Source organism: Numida meleagris, chromosome 2 (assembly GCF_002078875.1).
Source record: "Numida meleagris isolate 19003 breed g44 Domestic line chromosome 2, NumMel1.0, whole genome shotgun sequence".
In the NCBI taxonomy this organism is placed as follows: Eukaryota; Metazoa; Chordata; class Aves; order Galliformes; family Numididae; genus Numida; species Numida meleagris.
The window spans coordinates 54,305,479-54,325,171 of record NC_034410.1 but is presented as its reverse complement, the minus strand read 5'-3'; the positions used below and the strand labels follow the sequence as shown (position 1 = coordinate 54,325,171).

Below are 19,693 nucleotides of genomic sequence, written 5' to 3'. Positions count from 1 at the left end.
GCCCTGGAGCTTCCATCTGCCTTCAGGAAAATGGCTGGATTTTCTTCCTGCAAGTTTCCTTGGTACCTGGCATCCAGCCAGAGTCTACGTGCTTTGGCACACTCCTATTCAGCTTCACACTGTCCACATACTTACATATAGTTATGGTTATTAATGCATATATTATTGTATTTTGGCAGCAGTTTTTTAGAAGATAAAATAAGAAATGTACTACTTTTGTTAATGTTGCTTATCTGCCTTGCCAAGTCCTTACCTCTCTTCTCCTTTCTTGGGTCTTTTCCAGTGTCTGTTTTCCCTCCACATAATTTTCTTTCTTGCTGAATATTGTATTGTATTAATCACTTCTTCTTCCTATTTCCCTCTGCCTTTTTCCCTCACTTTTTCTGTGTTCATGACCTCTATCATTCTTCTGTGTCTCTTTCCTTTGTTTTTCCTTTTCTGTCTAGTTTGTGCCAATACTCAGCCAGAAACCGATTGGTGGTGTCAGAAAATTTGTGGAGTTTCAGAGCAGTGCATAAGCAGTAGTTGGTTAGGCCAAGTGAACCATCTGCATTCACCGGTTTCTCGGCAGCTTTTTCTTCCACCTTCTGCTTACTCTGAGCATATGGAGAAAGGCACAACTGACACATCTACTGGAGAAGTGCTCTGTAGGAGTAAAGGGTAAAGGGATGATACAGCTATCCCAAAGCGACAGAGTGCCCATACCTTTTCTTCCCTATTGCCTCAGCTAGGGCTCGCTTCCACTTATCTAAACCTCTAAAGAGCTATGAGAAAAAGGTTTTTGCCGTGAGGTAGGGCAGGGTAACCCATTAAATATTTGCAACAACTGTCAAAAGTGGTCACTTCTGTGGCTGAACTAGAACAGCAAGGTCAGCAGGGCTGTAGCCCCTCATAACATTAATACAGCAATGCAGATAAACAGATCCAAAAATGCCTGAGTTTGGGCACAGCTTTTGTGAGGGTTTTCTGCCTACACAGAGGCTGTCTAGTCACTGTCACAAAAATATTTAGTTTAAAATATTTATCACTTGTGTTTTTAATTGCCAAGTCTGATTCAAAGTTATTAAAAACAAAATCTGTACAGTTGCGTGCCTTCAACACCTGCTGTCATTCCATGCGGAAGAGTACATATAGCACAGTATGTTGTAACTGCTGTCCTGAAGAATAACACCAGCAATGGAAACTGCTTTCAAGGAATACATACATCTCCAAGTGTGCCTGTTTTGCAGACAGAACCGGTATGACCAGAAGATCCACCCACTCCCCAGAAGCATGGCCCTGAGTCCCGAGGCTCATTTCTCCCTGCTTTGCAGTTCCAGCCCCTTGCCTGCAGAAGCAGCCACAGCAGGGAGGATGGCAAGGCAAATGGAGCTTCTCAAGCTGCCAGCCTTTCAAGCACCATTCCATGCAGTTGTGCACTCAATGAGGACAGATGACATGGTGCTTAAATTGCCTGGGGCCCTGCCTTCTTGGACTCCAATCATTGTTAGAGCAAGTGAAAAAGTGTTACAAAAAAAACCCTCATGCAAATGGCCCCTTGTTTAAAAGCTTAGTGCCTGCAGCTGTTTCTATCTGAAACGTGTCATGGTGTAGGAGGAAAGCCCTAATGTCTTAAGGGGCAATGGGAAACACCAACTTCTGTGAAATGCCTGTGGCTCTTCTTCAAATATTCTTTGAGGTTTTATTTTTAACTGTTTCAGTAAGAGGTCAAGAGTGATTGTTTGGAGGATAAGTAAACAAAGTGTTGGTAATTTAATGTAATAACTGTTTCCTTTTCTGTCAATTCTTCATTGAGCTGCAGAAACCAGACTTTAATTGTTGCCTCTTCCTCAAAACATGATTGCTTCTGCAGCTCTCTCCTTGACATGCTGCCAACAGTGCATTATCATACACACAGCATCTCAGAAGACTTTTAAAAGCTGCGTATCATCACAAGCTGTCTGCTTGGTAAAAAATAGTGTAGTGTTTCCTCTACTGAAACAGTAGTTAGATGTGAGGTATAAATTTCTAGATGATGACTGCAGAGTTTGGATGGTGATGCAAGGGCCGCAGAGAAGGCAGTAGCTCTGAGAATGCTTGCCCAGAACTCCTCATCACTGAGGAATGGCTAAATATACATAAATAGCAGTATGATTGGTTGGAAGAGTCTTCATCTCCTAATTACCTGTTGCTAACGCATGCACTGGAATGAGAAATCTAACTAAGTTACTATGATGCACAGTCCATCTCCTCCTTCCCCCAACCTCCCAGCTTTTTTACATTCAGTTCAGTAATAAAAACACTTTTTTTTTTCCTCTCCCTTCTCATTTTTGTCTTTTTCTATTCTCCTCTCTAACACTATTTTGAATGGGTCCGCTCATGTCTACACTGAGTCACTAAACAGATCACTTCATAGAAGGCTTCCAAAGGGAAACTGCCCATTCCTTTCATCTGTATGGTGAGGTGAAACTCTGTTCTTTGAAACTTTGTTCAAGCCAACAATACATCTGTCCCCTGACACATATACAGATGTAAAATCTGCTTCCTATTAATGTCCTGTTAAAATGTAGGTCATCTGGACAGCTGCTTCTGCTGATACACTCCCATAGAATTGAGCTATCTGGAGCTGTGATGAAAGGTTGCTTGTGCAGATACCTACTGTGCAATAGAAACATAGTTTTGTACTGTTTTCTATTCATAAAGGATTTCATTACTGGAACTAATATGGAGTACTTCAGGTTTCCTGGATTTAGCTGTTCTAAGTTAGTTTTGTAATTTGACAGGATATCTCCAATCAGAAATCTGTTATTTTCAGTCATTAAAATGAGCAAACAAAAAGGTTAACTATTACTTTTGGTAGAGCAAAAGTTTGCTTTCTTTTACATATGAAATCTTGCCAGTTAAGGTTTTTGTTTAACAATTTATAATTCATAACTAAACCCCGTGGCATATCTTTCTTGTCATCACATCATCAAATTCATAGATTGTGATTCAGAAGATAAAAGTAAATGGGCCATATAATAGACAGTCACAAATGACTTTATCATGCCATATTGGGCTGCTGTGCCTCAATTGTCATTGTCTGTAAAGGGAGCTGCAGTGAGCAGCATGGATGTAGGCATCAGCAGGTAGTCAAGCAAAGCCTGCAAGCGCCATTGACCTCACAGGGATTTACCCTAAGAGAGTTGCTCTAAGGGTGGTTTATTTCCTCTGGTGATGTCTCTCCATTTGGATAATGACACAGTCTAAACTGACTAGTTAAAATATGGTGCGTAATATTTAGCCAGCTAAAATAGGTGTTTTGAACTCCGTATCCAAGAGCTTAGAAGGTATTACTGTTGTTTCTTCACCCTCTGAAATCTCTTCGTGTGCTGTTGGAATATGCTGCCCTATGTTAATCACTGAACCTCAGAAAGAATCAATGATATCAATAATTTTGTGTATAAATACTTTCCATGACCATCAAAATCAAATTAAAAGGTAATGAAATGTTGCCCTAACAGTGACCACTCAGACCTGAAGCCATGCACTGTATTGTTCACCTCACCTATATTGGAGTTTGCATAACTGACACAAATCGATTTAGAAGCAGCATAAGGTTGTTCTAGCTTCTTCAAGTGCCAGTTTAGTATCTGATTCTGGTAATGGTAATGTACCATCCGCTGGGTAATGTACTGTCAGTCTTACCGTTAGTGCATAGTCTCCAAGAGAGCTTTCTATCTTTAGCTATTTTTTGTCATTCTGCTGGTTTGCAGCAGAGAGGTGTCATGGTTTTAAGATTTTTGGTTATTGGTATTCCACATCATAACATCATGTAGTGTATGTACCTGGCTCTCAGAAGAGAAGGACTACTATATTCCCCAGAGGACTTTGCTCCCCTGTTACCGTTTTCCAGTCAGAGGGAAAGATAAAAACTCGCACATCACGAGACCTGTTCCTCCTTCTTCTCGTCCCGTCTCTTGTCCCAGCAGCATCTCCCTCCCCAGCTGTCTCACCGTTGGTATTACAGTAAGGCCTAACTTAATTTTGGACACTCTCTCTCTCACTGTATTGGATCTACTAGCTTAAACTGTAATTATATTGTATTATAGTGTGTTATTTTGCATTCCGATATCTTATTTAGTAAATTAGTTTGTTTCTCCTCAGATCGTTGCCACTGTTTTGTTCTTAGGCCCATCTCCCTACCCTTTTTTCCCTTTTCCCTTTCCCGGGATGTGGGTCTGTGGGTCCCCCACCCCATTCGTCATGGAACCGGGCCAAACCAGCCCGTAAACCATTGACAGGAGGCAAGACTGACAGCTCTAGGCCTCTATTGTATTGCTGTGGAGGTCCCTTGGACTCCAAAACTAAGGTGACAAAGGTCTTCTTAACATCAGGCAACATGTTGCCATCCCCCTATCTTTCTTAAAAATATTGCTGAGGCCAACAGTGCCAGCTGTGAAAAGTTGCTGTTTTCTTTTGATCCTAGTTGAAGGGTCCTGTTAGCACAGAATTTGTCCTAGCTCTAAGGAACTTCATTCATGTGAGCTGCTGCAGTTAATTTGCATTTAGAGGATCAGACTCTTTATCAGCCTCCTAGCCATTTGTTTCTCTTGGGTTTTCAGAAGTGAGCAGGGGCATTTTATTTTAGAAGAGGAAAATACTGGCAATGGAAAATGCAAAAAAAACACCTTGGAGGGTGGGGTTTTAGTACCCAAAATGGCCTCGGCTCATTTCTTCTTCTTTCTTTCTTTTAACTTAATGAGAAAGTAGGAGGTAGTTCTTTTGAGTATGCTACATATTCCATCTTGGTTTTCTACCAAAAAAAAAAACAAACAAAAAAAACACACTTTGCTTCATGGTTTTATCTGTGTTTTTTAATGAGTAAATGAACAAGAGTTAAAAAATTGCTTTGGTTTGAAAAGAATAGAAGGCTAAATGTTAGAAAACTTTTTCCAGATGTCTACAATTCACCTAATTTTTGGTTTGTTTATTGTTTGTTTTACTAGAGTTGGTGTATTTTCTTGAAAAATAAGTCATAGTTCTACCAGACTCTTTACAATATTTCAAGCTCATTTCACTTAAGAATTCACTGCTTCTATATATTTTTAATAAAATTGACCCATAGGAATTGCTGCTGATTTACAGTAAATTGGTTTTGAGTCCTAGCTGTGACATGAGTACATGGCAGATGATACGGGAGAAGCTAAGTTAGTTTTCCAAAACAATCTGAGAGACTGAGTTCTAGTATTCCTGCCTCTCAGCTATTCCCTTATAATCCAGTGAGTGTGATGAGGATAGCAAATGTAGCAGGAGAAGAGACAATCTTACCTCATTCTTCTTAAATCAAAAGGGAAGATGGGAGGGATTTCAAGCTGTTATCACCAAGGCATAGTTTTTTGGGAAAACATTTTTATCCATGATCTAAACCCAGAGCCAAAATTAAAAACTTCTAAAGTAAAGAACAAAACATCCCTTAGGATCCTATCAAATGTTTTCTTGGAATCAAAAGTGCTAAGTAAGCTTCTATTTTGTTCCATAGAGGGTAATGAATAATATTTAATAACCTCCTTATATTGTTGTTGGCCTGCCTGTGAAGGGATTGCCCTGACTGGTCAGTGTGGATAATGGATGTCAGAAAGGTGCTAGGCTATTTGTATATGCCTTGGTGAAGATTTCACCATCCACATTCAAGAGCGGTATTGGGTCTTTATGAAGTGTGTGATTTTACAACTTCTTTGAAAAACAGTCATTGTTACTTCATTTAGGACAGTCAGAAGAAATAATTTGGAAGGCTGTCTATGAGGTGGTCATAGGGGTTAAGCAGTTTCTTTAACTGGCAGAGTAGCCTATTCCAAGAAGATTTCCCCCTGTTAAGATTGGGTTCCGTTTCAGAGGGGTTGAGGCACTTCACCTCAGCATGTGCGCTCCTGCACTCCCTCCACTCTCCTGCTGCACTGCAATATTTGCTGCTGGCCTGGCCTCCGGAATAGGTGGATAGTGCCACGTTAGTACAGGCCTGTGTGAGCTGAGTGCTTGGGCCCCAGCTACTGAAAATCACTTACCCAGAAGCTGTGCAACAAAAATCCTCAACACTTTCTCTGAAATGGGACATCTGTGACATAAGCAAATGGCAATTTAAACCTGTGAGCAAATTTCAACATTTCAGCTCTTCTGAAATTTTATTATTTTACAGCAAACCAAATTAACGCTGCTAAAGTTAAATACAAAAATCTCATAATGACCAGCTTGTATAACCCGTATTTTTCTTCTTTTTTTTTCCTTTCCAGAAGTGACCAAATGCATAGATTTTCTGGACAGCCCAAATGGTGTTTTGTTTTTCACTGTGGAGTTTCTGGGCAGCATATGTGAGGATATGGACCGTTCCTGTTTCTTTGAACACTTTCATCCTTTGATTTAAGGTTGATTTGTGATTTTCTTTTTTTATTAGAAGGTGCTGAAAAATGATAGCAAACTGTAACTCGTTCGCCCTTGTCTAGAGGGCACTTTTTTTGCTGCATTGATGCCTTCTGATCTATCATCATAGCTTCACAAGGCTGAAACTTCTATTTTTCATCTAGATTCTTGAGAACATTCTCTATATTACATCATGTTATGCGTTTCTTATGTTGACATTAAAAACTTGCTGTTTTGTTTCTCTGTGATGACCAACTTGCTCCCCAGGTTTTGTTGCTGATCCATGTTGTTCCTTTCCTTCTCTACAACAAGAAGAAAGCATTGTTGCAAGCCTCTTTTCTGCCACAGTCTCTGTGTATTCCTCTTCATTTGGATGGCTGCAGGCTGAGTTAATTGTTATTATGGTTCCTAGAATCACCCATCCTTACAACTCACACAGGAATTTGGCTGGGGTCATGTTTTTCATCCTTTTTATTATGAGCAGAATCCACATCAGATTTTGTTACTTTTGTTATTCAGCAGCTGCAGCTCCCCAGAGCAGTCCTCCTTGCCCCACTGGCAGAAGGTCAGTCAGATGCTGCAGTGCCTAATGCCAAAGTGAAAGAACTTTCTGCAAAAAGTTTAGTTGAGCTGGACAACTAGAGTTAGTGAGTGCTGAATAGTTCCCCAGCAAGTATTACAGGTCCTGTAATTATTTTATTTAAACATTGGCAGGTGCTGATATCCGCGTATCTGACAAAGCATGGGTGTTTGTTGTTGCTCTAGAGCACCACTGATTATCACACAAAGTTCTGCAGACAGGAGAAAACTGACAGGTCCCTTCTGAACACATCAAGCCTTGCTGAAAGTTGACCTCTGCAGTAAGGACTGGCTCCACTGTATCAGTGGCTGCAGGGTTTCTTCCACCTTGTGTGTTGCTCTGTGCGTCTGCCAGCCTCACCTCCTCCGGGGGTAAAGAAGAAAGGAAAAATAGTAGGGCGTGAATTAGGAGGCAGATCATGGCATAAGAAACTCCCTTCTGGCAGTGCATTAAACCTTCCTCAAGAGCTTTGAAGAGCTTCCTGAATACAGAAGTGCTAAAACATGTGGCAGGGAGGTCAAACCCCAGCACAGTGAGCTGTCCTAGGTCACCTGGGCCAGTTCCTTGAGCCCACATTTTTCTCTCAGCCAATCTCTTTCCCCACAGCCACTCAAAATTAGAGCACATTCCCACTTAACAAATTGTTTTAGAAGTAATTTGCTGCCAGCTGCTATCTTTTTGAGGGTACCATAGCCTCTCTGCTGTGATGATACTAATATACAGGTATTCCTTCCGACAGATGCTTGTTCAGCATAGAAAAGAACTCCAGGCTGTATCCACTACATGCCAAGAGGAAGGGAGGATGTTGCTGGTGTGTGGTATGCAACTGAGTGACTAAGTTACTTTTTCTGTGGAGTGGCAGGAATGGAATAAAAGCCCCATATTTGGTAAGACTTGGATTCTTGCAGCAGCAAAATTGCACTCCAGTTTAAAGAGCAGAGAATACTACAATTTGCTGATATTATGGTAGCACTGAGCAGGCTGGCTTGAGCGTTGTACACATCTTGAGTGAGGAAAATCATTCTTCAGCTGCAAAGCTTAAATCTTCAGCAACATGAGACCAAAACTAACAAACAGTTAAGCAAGGACTAGAGAATGGAGAAGCGAAAACAGTTAATTAGAAAAGCAAAACTGGAATTCACAAACCAGGTCCAGATTTAATCTTTCTACTTTCTTGATGGTAATGACTTAGAGAGGCACACAAATGCAGAACTCAGTTCTTATGCTGCAAGAGCTACGGGTCTGTTGCAGAAGAGATTCAAGCAGCTGCAGAACCTGCGCCTGCTGTGTCTGGGATACCTGTGGGGGTAGAGGAGGTGCCCAGGGAATCCCCTGCTGCTCTTTTGGCAGATGCCTGCCCTTTTCCATTTCAGTCTTAAAAATTGCCACGAAGAGAAGGAAATCGTTCTCTCTTCCTTGCAAGACTGCACCGCACTCACAGCATTCCTTTCAGGCATCATGCTGCCACAGTACCCCTTGCCAAAGCAGCTGCTCCTGCAGCTTGGTTTAAGCACTGCTGCCATCTTTACTGACATTCCTTTTCTGGTCTCTAGATAACTCTTACGTCTTAGTCTTAAATTATGTCAGGCCAGCCTCAGCACCTCAGAAGTGCATGGGGTTAGCGCAGCTGAGTTTGTCACGCAGATTGATGGGTGGGATGAGTGAGACTTAATTCATAGTTGTTCCTTAACTACACCCTAGAGTTCAAAATGCATGAATCTGGTCTTGAAAATCATGGGAGCTACCTAATGATAATGGGATTTCTTTTGATTTGTTTAAATATTTTGTTATTATTATTTTACTTTTAAAATTTTATGCAGCTTTTTGATCGGTGTTCAAAGTTCTGCTCCATACTCATCCAAGCAGATGTAAATCTAGGATCTGGATTTTAATTAAAAACATTGAATACTCAGATTCATAGGTAAAACACCCATGAAATGACAACAATTCACATTGTTTCATGCAGCCCGGCTTTAAAGTAGTGCTACGTAGTGCCATCTTCAGTGTGAGCAGTGCACCCAGAAAATTTTAAAAAGCTTGGCTGGAACTGGGGCCTCCCTTAGGTTGTCCCAATTGAAGAATGTAAGCCAGATCACACTACTTCCATATAACCTGAATCTGTGTTCAGTGGAGATTTCTTTCTTGCAATTCTACATTTCCAGCCCAGTACTTATCATCTTAGTGATATGAAGAACCCAGTCTAAAATGCAGTGAACACTGCATTGTGTCATTCTGGGAATGCTTGCCCCATAGGGGGTATAGGAAGTGTAAATTTAATTAATTAAATTTGCTTTTGTAGCTTTGCAGGGATGTAAGAGGGCAAAGGCCATGGTAAAATGACCTAGAAAAAAAAGGATGTTTTAAAGTGAAGGTCTTTGAATGGACACTTATAACCATGGGAACTTGAAGTCTCAGTGGTCTGGATCCATCACCGGCAGTTAGACAGGCTGGTTTCTGAATTTTACTTCTGAGGTTTTGTGCAGGTTAAAATTCAGCCAACTGTTCAAATGTAGACTACTTGGGAATTTAAATTTATGTAAAGCAACTGAACTTGAGCAGATAAGCTTCCTGGAAATTAGAAATGAGTTCAAACTGCACCATAGTAAGCCAATATGTAAGCAGTCCAAAGTCTAGCCTCGTTGATCAGTTTTTCTTCTTCAACCTTCCTGCCAATCTATTAAAGATTTGGCCTCTGCAAGGACATTATTGAAGATAGAAGAAAACTGCAAAACACACATTTGGAATCAATTTTGACTTTGGAAACCGCGAGGTAGTGAAATACTTAAATTCTCCTTGCAGAACACTCTTCACAAATTTGAGGTTTCTGATATTAGTCTGAGCCTAAAGTTTGTGCTGGTGAAACAAATATATGAGCCCTTTGCTTTTCTCAATCTTTGCTATTAAAATTTTGTGAACAGTGGGCAGACCTTGAACCGTTGACCCTAAAATTGCAAATTTTATGTATTTTGAAGTTTGTGGAGTGAAGCAGAAACTATAGGTGAAGAAACCTATTTTTTAAGAGCTGCCCTAATGCAGGTACAAAGATTGTAATTAATTCACATGAGGAAAGCAACCTACATTGAAATTTGGTGTTTGTTTTCATTTTTTTTCCTGTGGTTATTTCCATAATTAGTTAGAAAATCAGCTCTGATCAAGAAACACTTTTAGTTGTTTTAACTATGTCCTACTTAGTAAGGAGATGTAATAATTCAAAACAATTACATTAAAGTAATTATATTTTAATAAACATAAGCTTGGAGCTTCAGAGTGGAAATAAAACCTATACCCTGAGCCAATTAGCAGCTATGAAGTGAACAGGTGACAGCTGATTGCTGCTTGTGGACTGCATGTATTAAAACAGTAACAAATAATCTATTAATCTTTTTCCAAACATCAGCAAGATTAAAGAGTTCCTCACCTCAAAGTCAGACGCATTAAATAATTTCACACAAAGAAAATGAGATGCCAGAAGTTTGTATGATGGGATATGATTTATAGCATGAATTAGCCACTTCTGTGTAATTAAAGGTAGAATTAAACTCCAGTGGCAGCATGTCACCACACCGAGCGGCTTGGCAGCGAGCTGGTCCTGGGAAGCCAGCTCTGAGGAAGGTGCCTTCCTGCTGCTGTGGCACAGGTGGGTCAGCAACACCACCTGCTTGCTGGGTAGGCTCCTTGCTACCTTTATTACACTAAAGGAAAACCATGGGCTTAGGATGAGTGAGGCAAGTCAGAAGGCATTGTATATGCCCAGCAAGCAAAAATACAATAGCCTTTTTTAAAAACAGAAAGCATTTAGCTGGGACTGTAGAAGTATCGCAGGTGAAGAATGTGAAGGGAAGCAGTCAGCTCAGAAACAGCATTGCTTTCTGAGAATGTTTTCATGCTGGTGTTGCCAACTGAATGATAAAGGGAAAGGGCTGCATATTTTTTTTTCTCTTGCTTCCCTTCACAGCCCTTTTTCCACAGCCAGATCTCGCAGTTCTGCCTGTTGCCCTTGTTCTGGATACAGCAAAGGAGAGAAAAGCATTTTAAAAGTATGATGTTGTGAATCTCACAAGGAAACAGGAAAGTCCAGATGCACTTGGCATAAGTGTCATTTCAAAAAAGTACTTATTTTATTCCCCTCCTCTTGGGAAGGATCTCTCAGTAGCCGGGGGTCGTCTACTGAGTCCCCAGGGCTCACACTTCCAGAGTCTGGCAGAGCAGCGTTGTATGCAGACAGTTATGTAAGCAGGCTGTCAAATGTACTTGCTTGCAATCTAGCTGCTCAAGTGTGATTCCTTCATTCACTTACCACTGTGTAAGGGCACAACACCACTACTGCTGCTGGTATTTTAAAGGTTTTTTGCTTTTAGCTCAATAATATAGGTGATCTCTTTTGTATGGCAGGCAAAAGCGAATAGCTTAAGTTTGTTGGTGGTGTGTCATGAGTTTCTGACTTATCTGAGGGGCAAAAAAACAATCTAATATTTTACTGATGTGATGTGCCATTAGAAAAAATGCTGGTTTCATATATATGCAGGCCAGTACATTTTCACTGGTGTCAAAGTTGCAAGTGATAAACTTCAAAACCCTTACATAAGTAACTTTCTTACCCATGCTGATTCTGTTCTCATTTTTTCATTCTCTAAATCCACGCATTTTTGCTTTTGTGTTCAATTTTCTTTTGTTCTGCTGTGCCACATGATCTTTAATGCCTTAATTGATGATCTTAACATTGTGTGTTTTTTTTTTTTTAAGGTCTCTCTGTATCTATTTATCTACTGCCCACAGGGGTGATTCAGCAGATATGAAGCTGATTTGTAGCAATCAACATTACGGACTGTAATAATGTATGTATTTTATCCAGGAAGTGGATTCGGTATATCAGAGATTGTTAGAGTGCTTGTTTTATGCCCGTGTGCTGGTGAATGCAACAGGGGATGCTGGAAGACTAGCTGAGATTCCAGCATGTCCTCTCTGCAGATACTAACACTATTTTACACATGAAAGGCTAGTAAGCGAAGCTGGACAGCTGCATCGTGGTTTCTTGACTCCAGTCAAATGCACAGTATGGATTGCTTAGTAGAGAAACTAGATTGTGAATGGCTGCTGAATACTTAGAAAAGTTCTCTTATGAGATGAAGAGGAAGACAGTTTCTGAAGAGTTTTAGGGGGACATGCTGACATACCTTGTTCAGATATTGGAGGCCCACTCCAGGTTCCAGGAATGAGAAAGTACCTGGAAAAGGAAGGTGTGCATATGGATTGTACTGATATGTTTTTACAGATCACTTTCCTCCCTCATGTTTTTGCTTTTAAATAACTCCAGTTTAAAAGTCAGTTTGCTTTCCTGACTGCCATTGGCATGGCACCTAAAACCACAGATGCTGAAGGTGAGTTAGGCTGCTAAGGCTGTCTGATGTAAAGAGAAAGGAGCGCAAGCTTTGCCTGCCTCCAGATAAAGGGAACAGACATAGGATCATAGAATCATATCATAGAATCATAGAATGGCTTGGGATGAGAGGAACTATAAAGATCATCTAGTTCCAGCCTCCCTGCTGTAGGCAGGGCTGGCAACCACTAGATCAGGCTACCCAAAGCCTCGTCCAGCCTGGTCTTGAATGCTTCCTGGAATGTGGCATCCACACCTTATCTGTGCAACTTGTGCCAGTGCCTCACCACCCTCTGAGTAAAGAATTTCCTCCTTTTGCTTTAAAGCCATTCCCCCTTCCCCTATCACTATCTGCTGATGTAAAAATTTGGTCTCCTACCTGCTTATAAGATCCCTTTAAGTACTGGAAGGCTGCACTGAGGTTTACCCAGAGTCTTCTTCAGGCTGAACAAGCGCAGTTCCCTCAACCTTTCTTCACAGGAGAAATGCTCCAGCCTTCTGATCATCCAGGGACATGGACAGGCTTGAGAAGTAGGCCCAAGCCAAGCTCATAAAGTTAAGTACAAGGCCAAGTACAAGGTCCTGCCTCTGGAACAGGGCAATTCCAAGCACAGATACAGGTTGGGCAGAGAATGGTTTGAGAGAAGCCCTGAGAAGAAGGATTTGGGGGTGTTGGTTGATGAAAGACTAAACACAAGCCAGTAGTGTGTGTTTGCAGCTCAGAATGCCAACTGTATCCTGGATTGCATCAAGAGAAGCGTGACCATCAGGTCAAGGGAGGCGATTCTGCCCCTCTACTCTGCTCTCGTGAGAGTCCACTTGGAGTACTGCGTCCAGTTCTCCACAGCATTGCTTGCACAGTGAACTGCCTCTGCCAGCTTCCCTCATGCAACCCATAATGCAACACTGAATTGGTCCTCCTCATCCCTGGCAGCCATGGCTCCAGCCTCTGGAGCCTGGCACCACAGCTGTGCTGTAGCCTTCACACAAGGCAAGCGCACAGAGGCCTTGACAGCACCCCAGGGATGACAGGCTCATCCCACGACACAATAATGAGGCCAGCAGGTCTCCATCAGTGCACTTTGTCCCTCCACATAGTGGATGATCTAATAGTGAACTCTTTAACCTCAAAGTTTATCAAACATTCAGTAAGCTTAAAGGTTTTACCACAATAAAACCCTCAAATCATCAAGATCAAGCTGATGCAAGCTAGTTACCTGTCATGTATGAATCAACAAAACAATTTCATTGGTAACCCAGCACTTTGTGTTTCACTGGCTGGAAGCAAGTCCCTCTTGACTGAGAAGCACAAGACAGTGAAGCTATATATGTCAATCAATCATCCAACAAAATCCTCTGTGAAATATGAATTCTGATGACCTGTTACATAGAGTTTCCATCTTCTGAGGCATCAGTGATATGAGTTATCATGAGAAGCCTCCCACAATGAAGACAGCCTGGTTCAGAGCAACACATCAACAATACCCCAGCCCATGGAAATATAGGAAAGAGTGGTTTTAAAAATACACATTTCAAGATTATTTTTTTCCTCTTGCACAAAAGTTCTAATATATCTTAATCAGACAGGCATGGACCCTTTTCTCCACAAAAAGTTTGAAAGATGTGATAGGGCTGTAGGCAATCAGAATTTTATTTCTAGGTCTGTGCAACTAATGATAAGGAGCTCAATTGTTAACAGCATGCAGTCCACTCTGACTGCAACATGAGCTAAACAAGTCTACATATAGTATCTACTATCTTCCAAGTTCAAATCATGTGGTCCAGTTCTGGAGTCAGTTACTTTTTGGTATCTCCCATGGTATGCTCCGAGCAAATTAAAGAGAAATTCTTATCACTCAAATCTGCTAATATCAGAAATAAAAAGCATCAACTCAAACCAAAGACGGTTGGAGTCAATGGCTGCTTTCCCAAATATTGCTTTTTCCTTTTTTATCAGCAGCTTATGTTCATCACAGTGATACAAAATAAAAATCTTTTTTGGGGGGAAGTTGAATGGTAAATCATTTAGTAGTGAGTTATCCAGACTCTGGTGATGAACGCAATTAGAAAAGCCAGGAACTGACCATATCCATTTAGTGTTAGTATTGCACTGCATCCAGTACATTCCAGTTCCAGACATTCTGTCGGTTTGTTTTAATTTGGACTACTGAATTTTGCAGGACTTTTTCCCACTTTATTACTATCTATTTACATCATGCGAATCTGTGGTCTCTACCTGCAATACAATTAATATAGCACTATATATGTTGCATTCATTTCAACTCCATATACCTCTAATGAGGTCAGTCTCACTTCAATGGCTGGTAAAATTATGGAGAAAATTATGTTGGGAGTTACTGAAAAACACCTGAAGGACAGTGGGGTCATTGGTCATAACCAACACAGGGTCATGAGGGGAAGCTCCTGTTTGGCTACTTTAATCTCCTTTTATGACAAGGTCACCCATCTAGTTGACCAAGGGAAGCCAGTTGATAATATTGGATTTCAGTAAAGCTTTTGATACTGTTTCTTACAGTGTCTTTCTGGTCAAAATTTCCAGCATACTGCTAGACAAAAACATAATGTGATGGATGAGCAAATGGCTGATGGGTCAGGCCCAAAGAGTTATAGTAAATGGGGTTACATCAGGCTGGCAGCCGGTCACTGGTGGGGTTCGCCAGGGCTCTATTTTAGGGCCAGTTCTCATTAATGTTTTCATAAATAGGTTGGATGTGGGAACACAAGGAAGACTACTCAGAGCAGAAGTTGCGAAGCAAGATAAACAGCATGAGAAGGCAAGGCTGAGAACCAAGGACATCTCCAGAAGAAGAGAAAAGCAAAAGGAACAACTCATGGCTCTGATTGGATAAGCGCCTGCATGGACAGTTAAGGAGTGTTTGTGAAATGCTTTGTTGACACGTAAAGGCGGGTGGGAAAGTTACAAGAGAAAACTTGTGAATGTATATAAGGGATGTTAGAACCTGTAATAAATGATTTGGATTGTTCACATCTGAGTCCGTGCCTCAGATACTGCAGTTGGATGTAGGACTAGAAGGTGCTTTCAGCAAGTTTGCTGACGACACTAAATTGGGTGGAGTTGTTGACTCCATCAAGGGTGGAGAGGCCTTGCAAAGGGATCTGGACAAATCAACTGTCCTGGGTTTCATCAAGCACAGCACTTCTAGCTGGTCTAGGGAGGTGACTGTCCCACTCTACACTGCACTGATGTGGCCTCACCTTGAGTACTGTGTGCAGTTTGGGGCGCCACAGTACAAAAAAGGACATAAAACTATTAGTGTCCAAAGGAGGGCTATGAACATGGTGAAGTGTCTAGCAGGGAAGACTTTTTGAGGAGCAGCTGAAGTCCCTTGGTTTATTCAATCCAGAGAAGAGAAGACTGAGGGGAGGCCTCATGGTGGCCTACAGCTTCTTCACGAGGGGAGCGGAAGGGCAGGACCTGATCTCTTCTCTTTGGTGACCAGCAACAGGATCTGAGGGAATGGCATGGAGCTCTGACAGGAGAAGTTCAGGCTCGATATCAGGAAAAGTTTCTTTACTGAGAGGGAGACTGGACAATGGAACAGGCTCCCCAGGGAAGTGCTCACAGCAATGACCTTGCTGAAGTTCAAGAAATGTCTGGACAATGCTCTCAGCCAGATGTTCTGATTTTTGGGTGGTCCTGTGTGGAGCCAGGAGTGGGACTTGATGATCCTTGTGGGTCCCTTCCAATTCGGTATATTCTTTGATTCTATGATTCTAAAGTTGCTGATCTCATTCCAGTGCAGTAATATCCTTGATACGAAATATCATTGAAATAATCTTTTCCATCTGTGAGGTGTTCATATAGATGAGCTGTTGCAACCAATTAAAAAATTACGGAACCTACAGATGAATAAATAACAGTGAAAATATAAGAACTGAATGGTAGTTTTCAGCCAGTTTTACAGAAAGTCAATAGGTATCCAGAGGTTCAATTACAGGAAATGCTTTTGCAGTATGAAGCAAAATTATAAGAAATAAAGAAGTAAATGAGAACTTTATACGTACCTAGCATGCTTTTGGACCTGGCATAATGAATTAATTAGGAAGAATCAGTATAAAGTAATAAAGATGAAATTCTGCCACGAGTTGCACCTCCTTATATCTGGCATAATTTCTAAGACTTCACAGAAATCACACTGAGTATAAAAGTGAGAAACACAGAAGACTCTCACCCTTAGAAGCCAAAATGTATCATCTCTGTTGGCCTAAGGTCCACCTCACCTAGCCTACTTAATGCAGTTCAGGGTCCAGTTCAGAAGCCAATGCCCCAAATTCACAGGCAGCAGCAAGATAAAGAGCAGCATTTTATTCTCATTCAGTGTTTGAGCAATGAGCCAGCTTCTTTCTTTAGCTGTCTTTCAAAGAGTAAGAAAGAGGCCTGCTGTTCCTCTCCTAAATTCATTTTGGGCCATATAACCTCCCTGGTTTGCACTTCTGCGCTTTCCTCTGTTTACTTGCAGACAATGTGCCAGAAAGCTCTGTCTATAGCACTCATGGGACTGCAGTGTCACCCTGCGCCTCCACCCACTGTTTCCCTCATCAGCACCTGTAAGCACTGTTTGCTGTTTAGTCTCCGAGTTGCACACCTCCAGTGCTGCCAAGTGTGCTTGGTAAAACCTACACAACCATTAATTTAAATACTTGTTAAACAGGAAACTGCTGGTGGAAAGTTGAGCATTGTTTCCTATTTAAAAAGCTAGCAGGAACAGGCATGAGTGTCCTTTTGTGATGTAGTGGAAAATCTGAATGACTTGCATATCCTACAGGTATCCCCTTGAAAACAAACCTGAAGGGATGTTAAGGACCCTGAAAGCTGGTGGGGCTTTTGCACTGGTAGCAGCAGTGAGAGGGTTAAGGCAAGCAGTTTTTTCACTGCAGATGTAGGCGTTGTAGAAAAGCAGTGAACGCAATGGGGCAGGAGCGGTGTCTCCCTTGTGATTGAAAGCAAGTAGTTAAGGTCAGCCATGCTTATTTTTGGCCAACGTGAAGCCCCTTTCAGCCTCAACACTCCTAAGGAGTGTACTTAAGGTCAAGAAAGTTGCATATTTTGCAAGTGAACTAAACAAGGGAAGCACTGTTGGTGTGTCAAGTACCTCCTTTATACTGGCTGCAAAGCTCTACGGCTGGAGATTTTGATTTAGCCTCTGCCTCCTGCAGAGCTGGTCACTGCCACCACGAGGGCTGCCAGCAAGGGCAGCCACAGCTGCGGTGTCTCTGGGTGTGAGGCACCAGTGGGATGCCAGGCCCAGGGCTGTGGGAGATTCAGAGGCAGCTGGAGGGCTGCTGGGTGGCAGAAACCATTGAAGCAACCGCTGCAGCAACTCTCCTTATATGGGGTGGGAGGAAGCAGAACAGCTGTGTAGCTTGCCACACTGCTGGCAAAGGGGCAAGTGTAACACTGGCATCAGACGGCTGAATGTCTTTGCAATGTGTGGTGCTGCTTGTACTAGCATTCCTGCAGCTATCCCAGAGCACAGGGCACGCACTCAGCGTGGGCAGGACAGTCACAGTAGGTTAGCAGCTGATGGCGCCAGCAAAACTTCACATGGCGAGGAAGCTCTCCTCGGGATGCATCTGGAGATGTGCACTAGGCTGTCGTGGAGACAAGCTGAGGTGAAAGCAGGAGAGAGCCTTGCATTCTCCCCAAGGGACCAGCATGGCTAGCAGCTCCAGCCATCTTCCCAGATGTACCAGAATATTTTTCAAGTTGTCCTCAAGCTCCATTCTGTGTAATCTCCCCATTTGCCCCTCTCGCTTCATGCTGGCAATTGCTATGTACACTGTCTTACTATTAAAAGAAAACGTATGTATATATTTGTATGTTTATAATGTATGCATTATATAATTTATATATTATATAATCTACATGTTTTGCATTTAAATTTCTATTTACAATTTAGCTCAAAGAAAACACTTTCGTTTCTTATCAGTTCTATTTGTCCCATGCCTTTTTCAAATCATTTGCTTTTTGTGCTTAGGCATGCATTGGTATTACAATATTTTGGAATTATGCTCTTTTTCTTCAGTCTTAAAAGTATCCATTTGACATTTAATGTATTCTTTCTTGGCTGCTGGCATATATTTCTGCGTTATTTCCTCTGACAGTGCTTTAGAGCATAAAAAATATTTTTCTGATCTTGAAAATCTGGCCGGAGAGCGTGCAATGTGACTCTCCATGGAGTGGGTCAGGTGTTGCAGAAGCCCACTGGTGGCCAGGTAGCTTCTGCGGCTGCTGGTGGCATGCCTCCACCTGGCAGCCTGAACCAGTGCTGCTCCCCTCCCTTCCTCCCACAGAGCCCACCCTGATTCCATGGCAGTCAGGTGAAGGAATGTAGCTGCACTTCATGACTGTGACCTGCAAAGGTTGTTTTTTGTTGTTGTTGTTGTTTTTTTAAAGATTTTGCCAAAACACAAAGTCAGAATTAGTGCATGCAAAACACATCTGAACAATGGAACACATAAAAATTAGGGTACCCACCCACAATGCTTAATACATAACCAGTGAGTCATGCCCTGAGCCCAGTGTGAGAAATCTGTGTAGGTGGTTTTTATTTAGTTTTCTTTTTTACTGCAGTTCTGTTTCTCTCCAGCTAGTAATTATTGCACTCTGAACTAATAAACATAAGGATCTGAGCTTTCCAACGTGTTCAAGTGGTAAATCTTTGTGAGACTTAAAATCTGGCCCAAATGGAAATGCAAATAAATTATCTTAGGGCCCTAGACAGACAGAATAAGGTTGCACTGCTCTCCTCACACCACACGTAACCACCTGGATGCATGTCCTTGCTGAGCACTTGAGTTCAGGGATTACAAGTGAGAAGCTAACCCAGGAGGATGAACTCAGTCCAAGGCAGCAGTGACTGAAACAGTTGCTGTTAGCAAGTCATTCAATAACCTGGGTAAAATGTGAAATGCAATAAATGGCGATGGTCTCCTATGTATGAAAGTACCATCAAAAACATCACCAGCCACAGTGGCTTCTTTCTCATTAGACTCAGCAAAGATGCCAAAGGTTTCAGAGGTGTGGAGCCTGCACTGCCTTCCCACGCCCCATAATGGCCCCCGCAGGTCAGGGCTGGGGCTGGCAGGGCAGCGGGGAAGCATTGCGAGGCCGCTCCCTCCTCTCATCAGCCTCTGGTAAACAAGGAGAAGTCTAGTCTGCAGAGACACACGTTTGGCTGTGAATAGGAAACTGGGCTAATGAAAGAGCACATAGAAACTTGAGCTGTTTGCAAGTGTGATATGACTTTTAGAGGTTTCATTTGAATTATTCTGAGAAACAAATTTTTCTAAGTTCTGCAGTAATGTTTTTTTGGGTT

General features: G+C 41.9%; 1 long non-coding RNA gene across 1 annotated transcript; it reads left to right on the top strand.

Moving 5' to 3' along the window:
- LOC110395095 lies at positions 4,928–15,354 on the top strand. The gene is made up of 4 exons (XR_002436161.1): positions 4,928–6,380; positions 7,695–7,842; positions 11,699–11,790; positions 15,058–15,354. It is a non-coding gene; the product is annotated as an uncharacterized LOC110395095 (long non-coding RNA).